The following is a 17,369-nucleotide window of genomic DNA, read 5'->3' on the forward strand; positions in this document are numbered from 1 at the left end:
TAATCCTAAAAATAAACTGTGTCAAGGCGGAAGAATCTCATAACACCCGCATGTATACTGTATATGTCTTACATGGAGAATGATTTGAATACCCTACGTCCATGTATTTATTAATAGATTTACTGTGTTTTTTTTTTGTTTGTTTGTTTGTTTTTTTTACGTTTGCTGACAGGATGCTAGGGAAGAGCTAGTCAGAGCATGATGACCTCAATGAAATCTATAACAAGCGTTCTTAAATACACGCTGTTTGAGGAGTAGGCTGCTTTAAGGGCATTCTCTGGCACTGCCCGATTTTTGTTGTTTAGTTATTGCATTTTTCATATTTGTTCACCATCTGAATAAAGCTGATTTGTTCTATCAGGTAAATGAATGTGTTCTAATTGATCATTCATTCATAATTAATTACATCGTATATGTGTATCATACCATAAGCATGTTTGAATCTGAAAGTACAAAAACAGACATTTTATTTGACGTGTCATTTCCATTATTCCCTCAGAAAATGCTTACACAAAAATCTCACACGACATTTCAGATTAACGCCATTTTATTTACACAATCTACACAAAGCATGCCATTTTAACGGCATGCTTTGTGTAGATTGTGTAGATTATAGCTGGTTTGAAAGCTTCTTAAAGAATAATTCTTTCTAAAACCACAGATAACAGGTTAGTTTCAGTAAATCACACAGAAAACACATAAAAGTAAACTTGCACTCGTGTTCACTGAAAAAACGACAGGCTGAAGAAAGTGCAGGCAACCACTTCAGCAGGTGCGGTCTATCATTGAGACAGATATCTCCTGCTTCATGTTTGTCCTTGTTGAATTTATCTAAGGGTAAGAGAGCCGAAACTGAGCAAAGCATATTCAAAAGGTAGACTGAAAATACTACTGTCTTTATTTTTTTTTTTACATCAGCTTAAATAGGGGAATTAACCTTGAAACATGTAAATCAAAAAATGTAGCTATTCAAAGCAGAACTCAGTGGCTTACATATTTTCATACAGTCCTTGAAACTACTTCATTGAAATGTTAATGATGTCAATGTGTGGGTCTGCTAACACACAAGGAAACTATTTTTGGTTGTGCACTTAATCTTTATATATAGTTTTGTTATTACAGAGCAACTCCTACATGGGTGCAATCTTAGTCAGCAGCTTCTAGGGCCTACTCCTAATTCTCTCACACACATTAAATAGACACCGAGTTAAGGAAAGTTTTACATTTACTGTGGAACACATGAGGAGGACAAACATATATCCAAGATTTTTTCCTGCTTTAAACACCAGTGCCACTCCAGAGGATGTGAGTATATTTGTAATGCAGGCAAAGTGGATAAGTTACTCATCTTTAAAAGTGAATGTACATGTACAGTAAATCATCAGATCTCAAAAAGAGGACTCTGAAATACTGATAAAAATCCAGGCTGATACCTCAAGCATCTTTACAGCAGGTGTCGTCTTTGCAGGTTATTTTAAGGCCATGTACAGTTTTTTTTTTTAGGCAGGGGTATTGACTTTTGACGGGTGACCTTTAGTTACAGACCAGCGAAACTACCAATCTAATCTTTAGTTTCTAAAGCAAATTCTTTTTTGGGGGTTGTTTGTATTTTGATGCATCTGCTGATGTAAGGGAGGTGTTGAAGATAACTCGGTTTTAGTTGTGCAAACAAAAATGGATTGCACTGGTAGTCTTTAAAAGGGTTTTAGATAGGTAATAATGATATGTTTAATTACAAAGTAAATGCACTTGAGTGAGAGGATTATATAAGTGTATTTTCACTGGAATTTACATTTTTTATGTTATAAATATGTTATATAATATTTTTTATGTTTTTTATGTTATAAATAGTCCTTTATAAATAAGAATACATAATACAATACTGCAAGTGATTTGTTGCATAGAACTCATAGAACCCAAGATTCCAGGCAGTAACCTGCATCTACAGTTCTACAGAATAATCTGCAGTTAGCATGCACTCTAACCACACATGCACTTCTTTGTCCTAATTTAATGGTTTTGTAATATAAGACCAACACATAACCACCACTATGAGCACCAGCTCAGACACCCTGTCCTGGACAGTTTTGTAATTGTGTAATTAAAAGGAATTCAGATATTGTGTGGTTGTCTACATCAGACTTTGACATGTACTACTCTTGGATGGAGTTTAGCATTCATACAGTTTCTGCAACAAACAACTTAGGGGTGCATTATGTTATTTAGTTGTAGAAAGATGAATATGTCATTTTAGGGGAACATTTCTTAGCTTTGCAATGGAGCTCAAGCATATTGAATATGAGTAGCCTGATTCTCATGACACACTTGACACTCATTTCAGTAAGATGCTAAGCCGTTTGTACACAGTAATGTGATATTGTAACTTCTTTTTTTTTTTACTGCTCTCTGTAAACATTGACACGTGTCATGTTTAAAATTCTGAAAGCTGGTTTCTCGCTGTATTCTCAAAATTAAAGTTATTTAATTTGGAAGAAATAAATACCACTTTATTGTGGTTTGTGCGCTTACACTGCTGTACAACTGAAATAATGATTATGTTTTAGCTGCATATTAACAGTTCTGTCATACTGCAGTGAAACTGCAATCCAAACACAAGCACTGCATACACTTCTTATCTGCTCCAATGTAGTACTTTTAAAGGGAGTTTTTTTTAGATGGATTGTATGTGAAAAAGCATTTAATTATCTACCACTTCCCAATACATTTCTTGTTTTCTTGTGGTCACAGAAATTAAAAAAGTAAGTCTTGCTTTGTGTAAGTTCCACAGCGCCACCTACTAACCAGAATTTACTATGGTGTTATATCTGTTATATTGATAATAAAAAGTGTAGCCTTACAATCTTGCCTTGACCTTTCCCCTTGGGTTATTTGCCCCAAATTGCTAGCTGTCAACAGCACCCTTTTAACCCCCTATGGTTGGGGTAGACAAATGACCTCACATGGACTGTTTTGTTCCATTTGTGTGCGTGTTCATTTGTTTGTTTTTCTTACAATAAATTATATTGATGTCCGTGAAATAAATATGCTGCAGTCCTAGCTGAAGGCATCCCAGTGTAAAGTATCCACTGACCTGCAGCTGAACCTACCACTTGCTGTCCCACCCCCACCCCCCCGTCCAGTCTAAATCTGAAGATATCCTATCTGGTCAGCCCTGGACGAGCAAATAATACAGCAAGATGCTTCAAGTGCCACAAGAGCGTGCCCAGGCTTGCCATGCATTAAGAAATTGAGTCGTAAAATTAAAAACAAGTGCTACTCGAAAGTTAGTATTTTAGGCATTCGGTTTCCTCGGCTCTGGCACCTTTGTAATGCAGCCAGGCAGCAGCTGAGAACATTGCAGACACCATGGGCGTGTGCTTGTCTGTGAGCTTTGCAGCTGTCCCTGCCAGTGGACTGAATTATTGTCTCGCACAGAGGGCACTCGCTCCTGCTCTTTCTGTCCCAGACATAAACCTCAGCTAAGATGTCATTATGATAATGACAAGCAGATTTGAATTAATTAATAGGTTTCAGTGAAGCAGCCCCAGCACAGTCTCTATAGCTTGGTACAGAAATGAAAAGGCTTTTTTTTTTATTTTAATGGGATGTCCCTTTGAAAGCTTTTGTTCTGTTGGCAAATAATTTCTCCTACAGCAACTGGCAGTGGTATGTTCCATTTTATTCCTAAACTAAGCCTATAATTGTATGCTAATTTGCAGTTTCTTCTTTTTTGGAGGGATACATACCGGTATATTCACTACATTTTGCTCCACTGTAGTCAATGCTTGTTGCATCGTTTATGATCAAATAACTGTGTATTTTCATTTTAAAACAGGATGTCTGTTGATACACCAGGTTAAAGGAAGCTATCAGTTTGCTGCCCTTATTTTCAGGAAGTTACCGTTTCACTTCCTAGGTCGTTTCACCTCAGCAGTGTCTTCAGGGTCGAATCACGTTCCTGGCTGCAAAGCATGCCAGTCAATTGGGGAAGCAGATGGTTAGCTACAACCTACATATTGTTAGCTACAAGAACTCTGCATTTTGAAGTATGTCCCATATTTGAATTGCAGAGATTAACCCCCACCCTAACCTCTTCTGTGATTATATTGAAGAAATGAAATGTTTATTTTATTTTAGTTTACTCATTTTCACACCAGAAGCAGGCCTACAGACTGTCCACAAAGCAAACATTTAAAGACACATTCTCAAGATTTGACATTGAAAAATGTACGGTCCTGTTTTATGGCATTTTTCATTCTCTTCTACATGGCTGTTTTAATCAATCTCTGCATTGATGTATAAACCTCATTCCTAACCCCTTAACAAAACCAAAATCTGACATTGATATCCTACACAGCCAACCACGGAATTCTTATTGCAAATAAGTCTACGACATTCAAGTACCAGTATATATGCTATAGTGAAACAGTGGTGGTGGTGGGGGTGGGGGGGTTACAGTGTCTAAGCTACAGGTGAAATAATAAAGGACAGTTGTGTCCAACATTTGCATATATTTACAAAAGCAAAAAAGCAGCTTGTGCCGCCTGCCTCAATAAAAGTGGTCAATGGAAGAAACCCTTTGTTTGCAACAGGAACCCCTCAATAGTAATAACACAATGCTAGCTTTGTTGTGCACTAGTTATTTATTTTTGTATTTATTTATTACGGTATGTATCTAGAGAACTGCTTGATGGTAATAGCTCTACTTTTGTATTTACAGATGTGGCATTGGAGTTGTATGTTACTGCTAGTATGGTTTCTACAGTGATGACCATGAAAGCAGAAACAGTATTTAGTTTGTTCTTATTAATGTTTAACTTCTATATTTTTTTTTTTCTCCTTGGTTATCCAGCAGTTATAGCTGCTGTATGTTCATTTTAAATTGTTGTTTAGACAAGAGCATGGGGTTGCTGTTATGGGAACTTGTACATTCAGAGGGGTAGCTGCACTGTAAAAATAGGAAGGAAGCAGGGTTGGGAAGGTTTCTGAGAAACGCATCAAACCATTTCTCTTGACAGGACATGAGGAGAGATATAGATAGAGCTTGGTTTGAACAGAAGAGCAAGTGCTCACATTCTGTTAGCAGAGCGTTTTAACATCTTAGATTCCTGCGTGACTGTCAGAGAAATGTATGCTGAGAATAAACCCACTGTTAAAACTTGAAACACTGCCAAACTGGTCTAATCTAATCAGCCAGTAACCATGCCACATTATTATAAAAGATTAAGATTGATACCGACTTCCATTAGAAAAAGAGCAATGGTTCATAGTTCTAAAAACAAAGGACTTCGTTTATCAAGGTCTTTTATCCCCAGTGTGCAATTTACAACAAAAAAAAATAACATTGAAATTACAATGTTACAGCGCTAGTAAGAAAAAAAACACCTCCACTATTTCAGCACTGAGTAACTTTGCAAAAAGACAACCCTACTAAAATAAATTATACAGTTTCAGTGGCAGCCTTCTGTTTAGAGTGGTTATGTTTCATTGACCTTGTTACAGTTCTGCAGTGTTGAATAGTTAAAAAGGCCTCACCTATCATAAGGTGAAAGGTAGAGTGAAGCCTTTTTTATTTTAAATTACGGCTGTACCCACACACCAGCACAGTCGGGCTTCTACCCTCTTCAGCAGCCGCCAAGAGCAGACTGACTACTCTCCTTATAAACCCTGCACCTGGCTCTAATTTTCAATCATAGCCAGGTGCAGGTGATAATTAACAATCAAACAATTAACAAAACAATTAAATGATTAAACAAAACAAACCAAAATGTGCCTATGCACATGTTTTTCTGCAGGGAGGATTTAACCCCCTCCCTGCTGTCTTACAATATATATATATATATATATATATATATATATATATATATATATATATATATATATATATATTATGCTAAATAGGGAAAATTGGAGATAGGGAAATGTTTTGAAGCCTTAATTATTACTCCTTTAATAACCTTCTGATCTTGTTATAGTTTGATACAATTAACAGATTGATTTTCCATTCACGAAAGTGGAAAAAATTACACTTTGGTATAAAGATCCTGCTAAATTTGTTTATCTGATCAAATGCAAAATTCACAAAGCTTTTTTAGTAAAATAGGTTTTTCAAAGAACTGGTGATGTTTCGATCTAACAGACAGCAGGTGGGTTTTAAATACGTCGCTGGACTATATTGCTGCTTTTCTTTTTGCCATGGAGGTATATTGCCTTAGAAGTTCCCTCCAAGCATCATTAAGCCATACCTAAAAGCTTTTTATTAGGTATCTAACCGTAATTTAGGTTATAAAACGTGTGAAAATATCTATGTATTTATTAATTAATTCAGGTATTTATTTGTTTATCTTTAACTCTCTGTGAGGTCCACCATTTTGTTTCCAAGCTGGTCAATACAGGCAAAGAAAACAGTACATCAATTATATGTTTCAGAACACAAACAATTATAGATAAAGAGGTAACAGCTGCATACAAGTTTCAATGGAAAAAAACAAATTAATTTTAAAACCATTCCAGATTGAAGAATCTCCAAAAGACCTTTTTTCCCATGCTGGTTCTTTGATGTCTTGGCTGCTTTACAATCTCATACTGGTTTTATTTTTCAAAAAAAAAAATATCTAAAAAATGACTGTACCCGATATTGTCAATCTGTTCCTTGCATTTCCTTTCACTGTTAAATTTAACCCTAACCTTTTTAATATATGAGGAAGACAAACCACTTGTTTACTAAGAGTAAAAGCCACTGATATTTAAACAGTTCACCAATTTAGTTTCGGTGAAGCATATGAGTCATACCATATACAAATTCCACCTTCAGACTCTGACCTTTCATTTGTATCTCATATTTTGATAATATGGGGTTAAAAATAACCATTTAAATACTTTTCGGTTAAGCTTTCACCAACTGTCTTGTTCTGTCAGGAAAAAATAAATAAATAAATAATCAAACACTTCAAACACTTCATTTTTTCAAACAGTTAAAATAAAAAAAACAGTTTAATAAAAAATAATAAAAATAAAACATAGCAAAAACTTTGCACAATGCGAACATATATAACTATGGGTCTATAAGATGAGAATTTTGCCTAAAAGTTACAGCCAAAAATGAAACATTTTAAGTTCACATTTAATGGAACTACATAGATGATATTTGCAGTAATTAACTTGTCTATTGCTACTTCCATGTGGACTGAATCCTATCTAACCCCACCTTATACACCCGTGTATCTAGTTCGACAGCTCCCCAGTTTCTCAGAGTAGCAGCCACATTAACTTACAAATGTGAAGTCTCTGTTACCTACTGCTGTCGGAGTGGCGCGTGACTACATTTTGTTAATGGTGTTTGTAATTAATGTAATTAAAGTTTTAGCGAGGGCCACTGCTCTAGAGAGAAACACCTTTGACATAATTTCACAAAAGTAGACCCATACTATGGAGTGCAGTAGTTTAATTCAAGGTCTCTTTCACACACATTGGCAAAATTAACAGATGTTGTTGGGTTTTTTCTTTACAGAAGTGTTTTGAGGATAAGATTGATTCCTATAATGACTCTTGGACTGCTTTTAATTATTTGTACACAACACCAGCTTGCAGTGCATGACAAAAATTGACAGAATAGATACAAAAAAATGTAGTTTTATATTGTGCTTTTGCAGAAAGTTATTATTTTTATAAATGTTCAATTAAAAAAGTATTATATATCTATTATATGTAATAAAATGTAATAAAAACATGTATCATTTCCGTTGAAGACATCTGTAATTTTATTTGTGTCCGTGCAATATGGGGCACAATTTCATATCCGCCTACACATAGATGACAAGATAACATAATACTGCAATGCAAAGGTTAAATGTAAGACAAACTTGATGCACTAACAGGAGTGCCTGTGGTTCAACATTGGAAGTACCCTGGCTCACAATTCCCTTGAGGGCATGACATTTCAAAACAATGTAGGTATGCAACTGTATTCAGATGAAACATGGATTTTTTTTTTTTTTTTTTTTTTAACAAATGCTTTACTTTCTAGCTGCTCAGCTGCCTACATCAATGCAAATTAGCAAAATGTTACCACACAAAATGTCAAAATTGTATTTTATTTTTCTTTGGATCAAGCAGTTGAGAATCTGAAACGTAAGACTATAAATCAAGCACAGTTGTTATAGAAAAGGACATTTCCAACATGTTTGTATACCTAACTTAGGGTTTGTTTTGTTTTGTTTTGTTTTTTCTTTGTTTTTTTTAACAAGTAGACACATCCAAATTTAAATATGATGAATATTGGTAAGACAATTGGTGCTAACTTTATTGGAATTCAGTAAGAAATAATATTTGAGGTCATATGAAATTAAACTTGAATATTACACTTTCTTGCTGCAGATGCCTTGAATTCACAATGTTGGGTGTCTCACTATAATAATGGGCATGTGTTTATATGTACAGGGTGTCTAGGGACCACCTTGTGCTTGTGTCAGCAAAACTTGTTCACTTATTCCTCCAGCAGAGGTCAATCTGTCTCAGGAATTAGCTCCCAATTCAATAATGTGATAGTCAAGGCTGAAGTCTTCTCCACAACCACTCTGCCTATTGGTGACTTCTGTGGCTTTTCTACTTATCATTTTGTCACTAATTTCACAGAGCTGTTTTAGCATGTCAGATTAATAATGGTTTCTGTCTATTATCTCGATATTGTTCAAGATTTGTTTTTATGCATTAGGTAATCAGAAATACTGGGGCAAAATGATCCCCATAAAAGTGTCAATAAGGAAGGAATGGGGCCACCATGGGCTGCCAGGAGGACCCTGATTTTCATCACACAAGCAGCATGTTTAAACGGTTCTGGAAGTATACCAAACAGAATTCCTGCAGGGAAGTTGCATTGAAATCTCAGCATCATATTTGGGACTGTGACAGGGCGAAGCATCCTCGGTCACATTACCAATAGAAAGATATTTTGTTAAGGTTTGGCCTAAATTCCAGTCATGTGAGAATGTGACTGGAGTGGGGGAAACTGGGACCCTGATTGGTTGGCCACTTGTCCAATCAATTAAATATTGAATTAATTCTCCTGTTTGACAGGTGTATTTTAAAAGGCTGCAGTCAGCCTAGTGATGCAGACAAAAGCTATCCTTCTCCAGAGATTCTGAATGGAAATAAAGCATTGCTTTCATTTTCTCACCTTTATCACCACAAGGAGGACTTTAATAACCATCACAACTTCATCCAAGATTAACAAAGTCAGTTCTCCCACTCACTGTGGTTTCTCATAATTATTTTGTTTGTATATAGATGGAGCCTGGTGATCTGAGGTGGGATTTCTAATGCATCCACGCAGATGATGGAAAAGTTTGTATCCTATATTTGGAAGGTGAGTGGGACAGGAGGATCGGCACCATTGGAATAGTTTTGTTGCTTATTGGGTCTGTGGTATTGTACCGTATTTGCCACTTCTTTTAAATAACTCAAATACACATAGCTGCATCACACTTCATCACCTCACTTTCAGAACTTCTAATCTCTCCCAATAAACAGTACACATAGCAATAAACAAGCCCATAACACATAGAAACTAAGGCTTGGCATTGCAGGAACACAATTCTAACCCAATTGGTTGTCAGTATTCCTGCTTTTAGCTATAATGTTGTAAAGCTCCGCTCCACTTCGATCTGAAATATCTCATTCACAAAGTTGAGGATTACTAGTTTGTTGCAATTATAATAACTTTACAGCTGAAACCACACCTGAGTGAGAAATCAGAGGTCATATTCACAAAGCATTGTCTCTGTTACACAAATTGAATATAGTTTGGTGTACATTAAGCTGTTCAAGACTGCTGTTAGCTTACTTAACAGCATTTTAGAAATGTTTCAGGCCAGCTGTGACAGGATAGCGTCACGGCCCTGGCTGGTTACCGGCAGGAACGGGACCCAAAGACAGAAAGCTGCAGTTTAAGTGCTGTTGTGCATGTTTATTAAACAAACAAACACAAAAGCAGGAGCAAACAAAACACAGCCAAAATAAACGGTTCAAACCAAACCATTGGGCATTGGGCATTGGGCATTGGGCATTGGGCATTGGGCATTGGGCATTGGGCATTGGGCATTGGGCATTGGCTTCCACCAGCACAGCATCCAAACTCCTCCAACAAACAAAGAATTTCTGGCTCCTTTTATACATGTGACCACTCCCTAATTAGCACAAATTACCTAATTGGGGGATGGCTACAACTGTGATTGCTGGCAGGGGCAGATTTAACCTCATCACTGCCAACCTTACATTCCCACACACACACACTATTTACAGCAGCAGGGCTTCAGCCCTGCCACACCAACTCAATTATATTTTATCAATCAAGTCTTCTGATGTAAAGCTTTGTGAATAAGACTTCAAGTTTCTGTCTTTTTTTGCATCACACACACTTTTCTGCCTCGCTTAATAAAGTACTCAACTGAAACATGCAAGAACAAATGAAAGAGCCAGACAGGCTCCCAGTGCTCCCAGTGCTCCGGGCTGGTGCAGCTGCCACTGATAAAATATAATTTACAGCACAGAAATTGTAAAGCAACCGTGAAATGCTAAACAATAGTGATACACCACAAGTTGTATCTATATATGGTATATAATATCTATAGATAAATTAAAACACTATGAACTGTATGCTAGTGTAAAGATGTAGAGAAAGTTACAGACAAACAGGCAGATGCTCAAAGTTTGTCTCCATTGGGTAAATGTCTCTTTAGATAAATGTAAGTGTGACACACTGACAGGCAGACTCCATACACTTACTAACCTTTGCGGAAAAATGTACCAAGTTTTGTGATTTTAAGTGTATATATGTGCAAAACAGTCTCACATTCTGTACAAACTGCCTCCACTGTTCTTTGGAGATAATATATTTAGCAGCTAATCTTGAATCTAAAAGTATGTTTAAGGTGGTTTGCCTTTTATTTCCTATGGAAATAATAATAAAAAAAAACATTACTGTTATCTGAAACAGGATACATTTGCTTCCTATTCCATCATGCCTTTTAGTGATTATTACTGGAATTCCATCAACACTATATACAGTATTACTGCAAGTTTGTGCTCAGGAAACCACTTCCTTCAAATGCATAGTACATTTTATTTACTTTTTTCTTGTATTTTGTATAATGCATGCATAAACATACAGAAGAAAAAATATACAATTTATACAAATGATTGCCATTTTGGTTTGAAATGGCCTCGGCATTACTGCATTTCAATCAGAACTTCATCAACAGAAGGCTAAATGCACCCAAATACATATCCCTCCCAGAGACCAGTGCACTGCTTTTGTTTTGCCAGGTATGATCTTGATTTTGGGGGACGCATCCTGCAGAATGGGCTGATCTGACTGCCCTGGTCTCCTCGGAGCTTGCACATCAACCCAACGAACATGTACACAATGATCTTAACTGAAGAACAGAGAAAAAGCATTATTTAGCCTGTTGATGTCTGCCTGTTTATCTGTTAGTCTATTTGTGTGAATATGTATCTATCCATGTATCTATCTGTATCTATTTACCTACTGTAAAAGAACTAGAACAGATATTATTCTAAAACATCTACCAGATACATTCCCCTACCCTAGACTGGGAAATACAACCAGGTGGGTCACATTTGTGTTTGAGGATCCATTTATAAAACATCTAGATGCTTGTTATCAAAAGTTTTGATGATTATCAACAAGGATAATACAATAACATTTTAATAACACATTATTAATATAGAGTTTCATGTCATTTTATAAAGTGTTAGGGTTTGCAATAATTCCATCCTCCTTAGCACATTTTGCACTGTTTGCTGTTCAGCACCAAAAAGGGATTTAGTTGCCATTTTTATTTCAGAAAGAGTGTTATTCCATCCATCATCATCAACCGCTTACTCCTTTACAGGGTCGCGTTGAGCTGGAGCCTAACCCGGCATACACAGGGCGCAAGGCGAGACTACACACTGGACGGGACGCCAGTCCATCGCAGGGCACCACACACACACAGAGGGCAATTTAGAGTGACCAGTCAACCTGGACAGCATGTCTTTGGACTGTGGGAGGAAACCGGAGTACCCGGAGAAAACCCCCGCGAACACAGGGAGAACATGCAAACTCCACACAAACAGTACCCTAGGCCAGATTTGAACCTAGGACCCTGGCGCTGTGAGGCAGCAGCTCTAACCACTACGCCACCATGCTGCCCAAGAGTGTTATTGCGCTTTGAAATTGTTCTTATGGACCATATGGTATTGGAATGTTAGCAACCAATCAGAATGTTTTAGATTTTAAGAGGCTCTCCTATAAAAAGTATCTTCCCACTTAAGATACTATTATATAATGTCACCAACATTAACTTTGTTAATCTGCCGTTCCACTATCACCCAACAGATGGCAGTATACGCGACCAGGCATTTTTTTAATTAAAAAGTTTAGATGATGTAAAAAAAAACCCAAAAAAAAAAACAAAAAAACAGATTGTTAACATATTGAGAATTGTAACTAATACAGCACTTCATTAAGTCATATACCTTTACGACCAAATCTGCATGCCCGTTAAGCAAACCAATACCCATTACTGCCTGTTAAGCAAACCGATATCTGAACTTCAGCAGGGATTTTGTGTTTGTGGCGTTTATTATTTCAGTTTAGAAGCTGCTAGTCTGTCATTGAGTTTATAATACATGCCTTTAGATCCTGCCTGAACAATACATGCATGTTGTTCATGTTGATGAACAGTAGAATGTCTGTTAAAAACCTATATAAAAACACATACGATTTCGTTACAAGACGCTGACATATTCTTATATTTGTTTTAACTGTGAAATGAACGTGTAGGTGCAGTCCCTTGAAGTATCCGTGTCATTGCCGTGCACAGATATAAGACATGACCCACTTAAATAGGCTATTGAAGGGACTGATATAAACATTTAGCATTTCTTGAAAATACAAATACTTATGGTTTCAGGATTCTCAATACATTATTTCAGCTGATCTGCAACATCGCCTGTTAATCAATAGGAGCAGAATACTCCAAAAGGAGGGCTTTGTTAATTTCTTGTCATTCTTACATTTTTTAAAAAATATTAAAAGGTCATTAAATGCGATGCGTGTGAAAAAGAGTAGGCTAACCAGATAATCTCGTTTAAATGAAAACAGCTTTCATGTTGCTTGTGCCAAAATGGCATCCGACCATGTTTGATGTGTAAGCAACATTCTCCAAGCCCAAGTGTTATGTGTATTTGTATTGCTATATGCCCTGAAGCATATCTGGGCGATTATAATATATGTGACGTTATTAGTGCTTATAATTCAACGTGGAACAAATATGTTTCATCTTAATAATAGTTTATTTATTTGCATTTCCTTCGAATTGTTCCTTCGTCCAGACCATCAAATGAGCTACATTAATGGATGTTGGGCTCGGGACAACATTAGTCTCAACAAAAACAAAAACAATGTCTTTAAAAATGTTTTCGCAAGTGCAATGGTGCAGGATTTCATTGTCCTCCCCGAGGATGAGCGCTCAAATTATTGCATACAGGTTTGCGCGCTGTGTATTGATTAGATGAATCATCACTCGGAACACTAAGGATTTTGAGTTTTCACAACACATTGAAAACTATTTATATTAGAGTTATTCTTTAAAAATAAAAATAGCCCTAGAAATAAAAACAACCCAACTTCAGTATCAACTCACGTGAGTGGCGCGTTATTTTATTTAGTTAGTCGTGTTGGAATTCACATATTCTTTATAACAGCACATGAATAAATGATTAACCTGTATTAAATTATTTTTTTATTTGTTTGTTTTATTATTTACCTTTACGCGATTAAGGGGAAGGCGACAGGCACATCAATACGGTGTTAACATTTTGGTATAGAAAAGGAATCAGCAATAATTTATTTTTTGCGCAATAATTGTTTATTAAAAGTTACTTTGGAAAAAAATAATACCATTTTGATATTATTTTCTTTTTTGTTTTTAATCTGAAGTGCGTTATGTTAATATGGGCGATGTTTTAACAACAAAAGAGCATATGCGCCATCGTGTACTGTAAACATGAGTAGAAACAAAATCATCAACAAAATTGGCGCTAGATATTTTTAGTATGCAGTGTTTAAAATGTACAGCATTTTACCAAAAAACAAACTATTATGAAAAGAAAAATAGAAAAAATGCAGAGAAAAAATAATAAATATGTTTTAGCTCTGTCCAGTTTAATATTATTTATTGTTGTTAGCATTTTGGTCTCAACGTGCCGTGTTCTTAGTAAATACATTCATGTGGGAGGAAAATTCACAGAATTGTTTCCTAACCGAGGGTTTCATGTGTCGCTTTAATTTCACCACAGTGCTGACATATTCATAACAAATACCAAGGGTTTAATCTTCAGATATACGCACGATTTTATCTGCGGTTTAAAAAAACAAACAGAGACAACTATCCTATACTTTATATTTGTGAGTTACATGGTTTTACATTATTGTAGACTATAGTTTATACGCTGCGGTATCTTCTATTTTAGACTAACCAATCAAACAGTGAGAAATGGCAACAGATTGTGTGCGCGTGTGTGTGCGCGCGCCTTTTTTGAAAGCTCCCAAAAACACAACTTGTTATGGAGGTAAATAAAAAGTAAATAACAGATTCGTGAATGTGAAATGTAATTACTTTGAAACACTTTGTGATGTGCAAGTTAAATGAAACAAACCAAAAATGCAACTTCACGCCCACTGGTTTCGATTTAGTATGTGTGAACAAAAACGATTTACAGTTTACTTGCAGTTGCAGATACAGTTACTGGGTTTAAACAAGGTCAGCTAGAGCCTGTTATAGCCATCAGCATAACTAACTTCATCGTTGAGACGTGCTTATACTTTTCTAGTTTTCAGTTCTCTTTGTTGAAAAAATATTCTTTCGAAAAATACCATTTGTGATAATATTGGCCATACTGTAAAAGTCTTTACTCTGGTTTGTATTAACTGTTTTTCAAAAGGACAAAATTCATGCCTTAACGTTATAAAATGAGAAACGACTTGTGATCTCGAGACTTTGAATTGTATTACTCATTTGTTTAGTTCTGTAAAATGAACCGGAGTTTTTTTGTTTGTTTTTTACTCCTTCCAAAAAATATAACCTGTTGCTCAGTTACCAAATTGTAAAGTGCCTTTTTGGTCCACAGTGGTAGGTCTAAACCATCTATTTAAATAAAAACACTTGCTGCGTCAAAGTGGTCGTTCAAAAGGTCATTACAAAATATATTTTATTTTCCCATTTTGGAGAACCTCAATGATCTAAATCATAGAACACCCTTTTTGACGATTATGTAATGAAATCAATAACTATTAAAAGAAAAAAAAAACGAAAACAAAAACATAAATATGTAATGTAATTTAATGTGTTAACAAATTGAAAGTTAAATAAACTTTATACAGCCTACATAATATACACTGGGTACCCAAGAAGGCTTCGGCAAACATGTACGGTTTAGAAACCACATACCTCCAACAACCGCTGCAGTGTCTATCTGCATATGCTAATGTGTGAAACCCCATGAGTTTAATGCGTTGAACGCTGCAACTCTGCACAACACGACGAAAAACTTACTGACAAAATTAGCCTACGCTAAAATAATTGGTTTAAATGCAATATGCAGTTTATTAACGAACTTATTAAACCAGTTTTAGGTTTTATAACGGTGGCGTATTGCAATGGTTTTCAATGTCCACAAGATGACCTTAACTAACACATTCAGTAGAGGACTCAAATTATTATTTATTTATTATGCAGAAACTGTGTACTTGGGGCTTATGTGCTTTATATAAGTTTTTCAAAGCATTTGGAATCCATGTTATATGGAACAATTGCAAGTTTTAAATTAATCATTTAAAAAAAAAAAATCACTTTGCTTAACATATTGAGAATACTGCTCCAAAACACAAATGTACCTCACCAATGGGTTGTTTAAATCTACTCTGGTATACATATATTTAAGGGAAGTATTGTAGCCAAGTCATGAATAAAACTTAAATAGCGCAAGCACCAGCCAGATGTGAATTGAAGTGATCTAATATCCTCACTCATTAGAAACTACAAAATTACTCATAGGCCCAACCTTTCACAACCACTCACATTGCTCAAGGGATTCAAAATGTTTCAGTACTGGTGAAATAAAGCAATTTCCTTTCTTTTTATCAACCCTCTTATTTGCTTTTTAATTCAGGAAGTCTACACAGGCAAAACATGCATGCAATTAAAAAAAAAAACGCCATTTCTATAAATAGAATAAATAATTAGGCCTAATTAGATTTTTGGATTATTTTGTTTGATTCAATTTAAATACAGCAAACTTTCAAACGTTTGTAATTTCAAAATGTATTCAAAAATAGCCCGTTGATATGAGAGGGGAAATAAATGTAGCCTATTTAAAATGTTTTAAAACTAAAATAAATAAATATAAACATCGGACACAAACAAATCTTTCCAAAGGGTAAGGTTGTATTAATATGAAGATTATATCCTAAAGATATTGTTGGCAATATCTTCACGGGTTTTTATTTATTTATTTATTTATTTATTTATTTATTCACCTGACTGTTATATAAAAACGTTTGATAGAACGTCAGATAACTTTGTAAATAAAGCATTTTCCTTTAGCCTTCCAATGGCAAAAATTGAGTCTGAGGTCAGAGTCTTATTTTAAATTATAGGCCACAACAGTGGAACATTTTTGTTTACCTTTACCACCCTGCAGGCTATTAATATGGGTAACTGAAGTGCGTTGCCAGAAATGTTGTTGACAAATGTGAATGTTCCATAACTTTCCTCTGTGGGCGTGACCCGGGGTTTTATTTAAAACCTTTAATGAAGTTTAATAAATCATAATCTAAACCCTATAGGTCGGATATGTGGTGACTTATCCAACAAATAGTTTAATGTGTTATAATTAAGTAATAATTATAATGAAGAAAAAAACATGTCATATTTAAATCGCTGCACCTTTTTGCAAAAACTAAATGAAATTGCACTTACATATCGCTTTTTATCACGTAGGGACACACCAGAAAGAAGACGGGTATGAATTGTGAGGCTCAGGTTCAATGCAAATTAAATCTTGCATTTAATTGTTGTACTTTTTTGCAAAATACAATATTAATACTTTTTTTTAAGGTTTCAAATATTTGAACTAAGGTGCATCTTTTTACCATCTAATTTGGTGGGTAATATGTCGTGGTATAATACAGAAAACAAAAATGTCCTGTCACAATAGACCGTTTGCATGCAGATATCGAGAACTCAAGTTGGTAGGTTAAAAAAAAAAAAGTACATTCTGATTAAATGTAAAATATGTTCTATCCT

The 17,369-nt window shown here is 35.4% G+C and overlaps 1 long non-coding RNA gene across 1 annotated transcript; it reads left to right on the forward strand.

Annotated features, from left to right (window-relative positions):
* The first annotated feature begins 1,139 nt into the window (after positions 1-1,139).
* On the forward strand, positions 1,140-15,734 carry LOC117405298 (uncharacterized). Its single transcript, XR_004544845.2, has 3 exons — positions 1,140-1,305; positions 9,286-9,364; positions 11,323-15,734. It is a non-coding gene; the product is annotated as an uncharacterized LOC117405298 (long non-coding RNA).
* Positions 15,735-17,369: the final 1,635 nt, after the last annotated feature.

This window comes from Acipenser ruthenus, chromosome 9 (genome assembly GCF_902713425.1).
Source record: "Acipenser ruthenus chromosome 9, fAciRut3.2 maternal haplotype, whole genome shotgun sequence".
In the NCBI taxonomy this organism is placed as follows: domain Eukaryota; kingdom Metazoa; phylum Chordata; class Actinopteri; order Acipenseriformes; family Acipenseridae; genus Acipenser; species Acipenser ruthenus.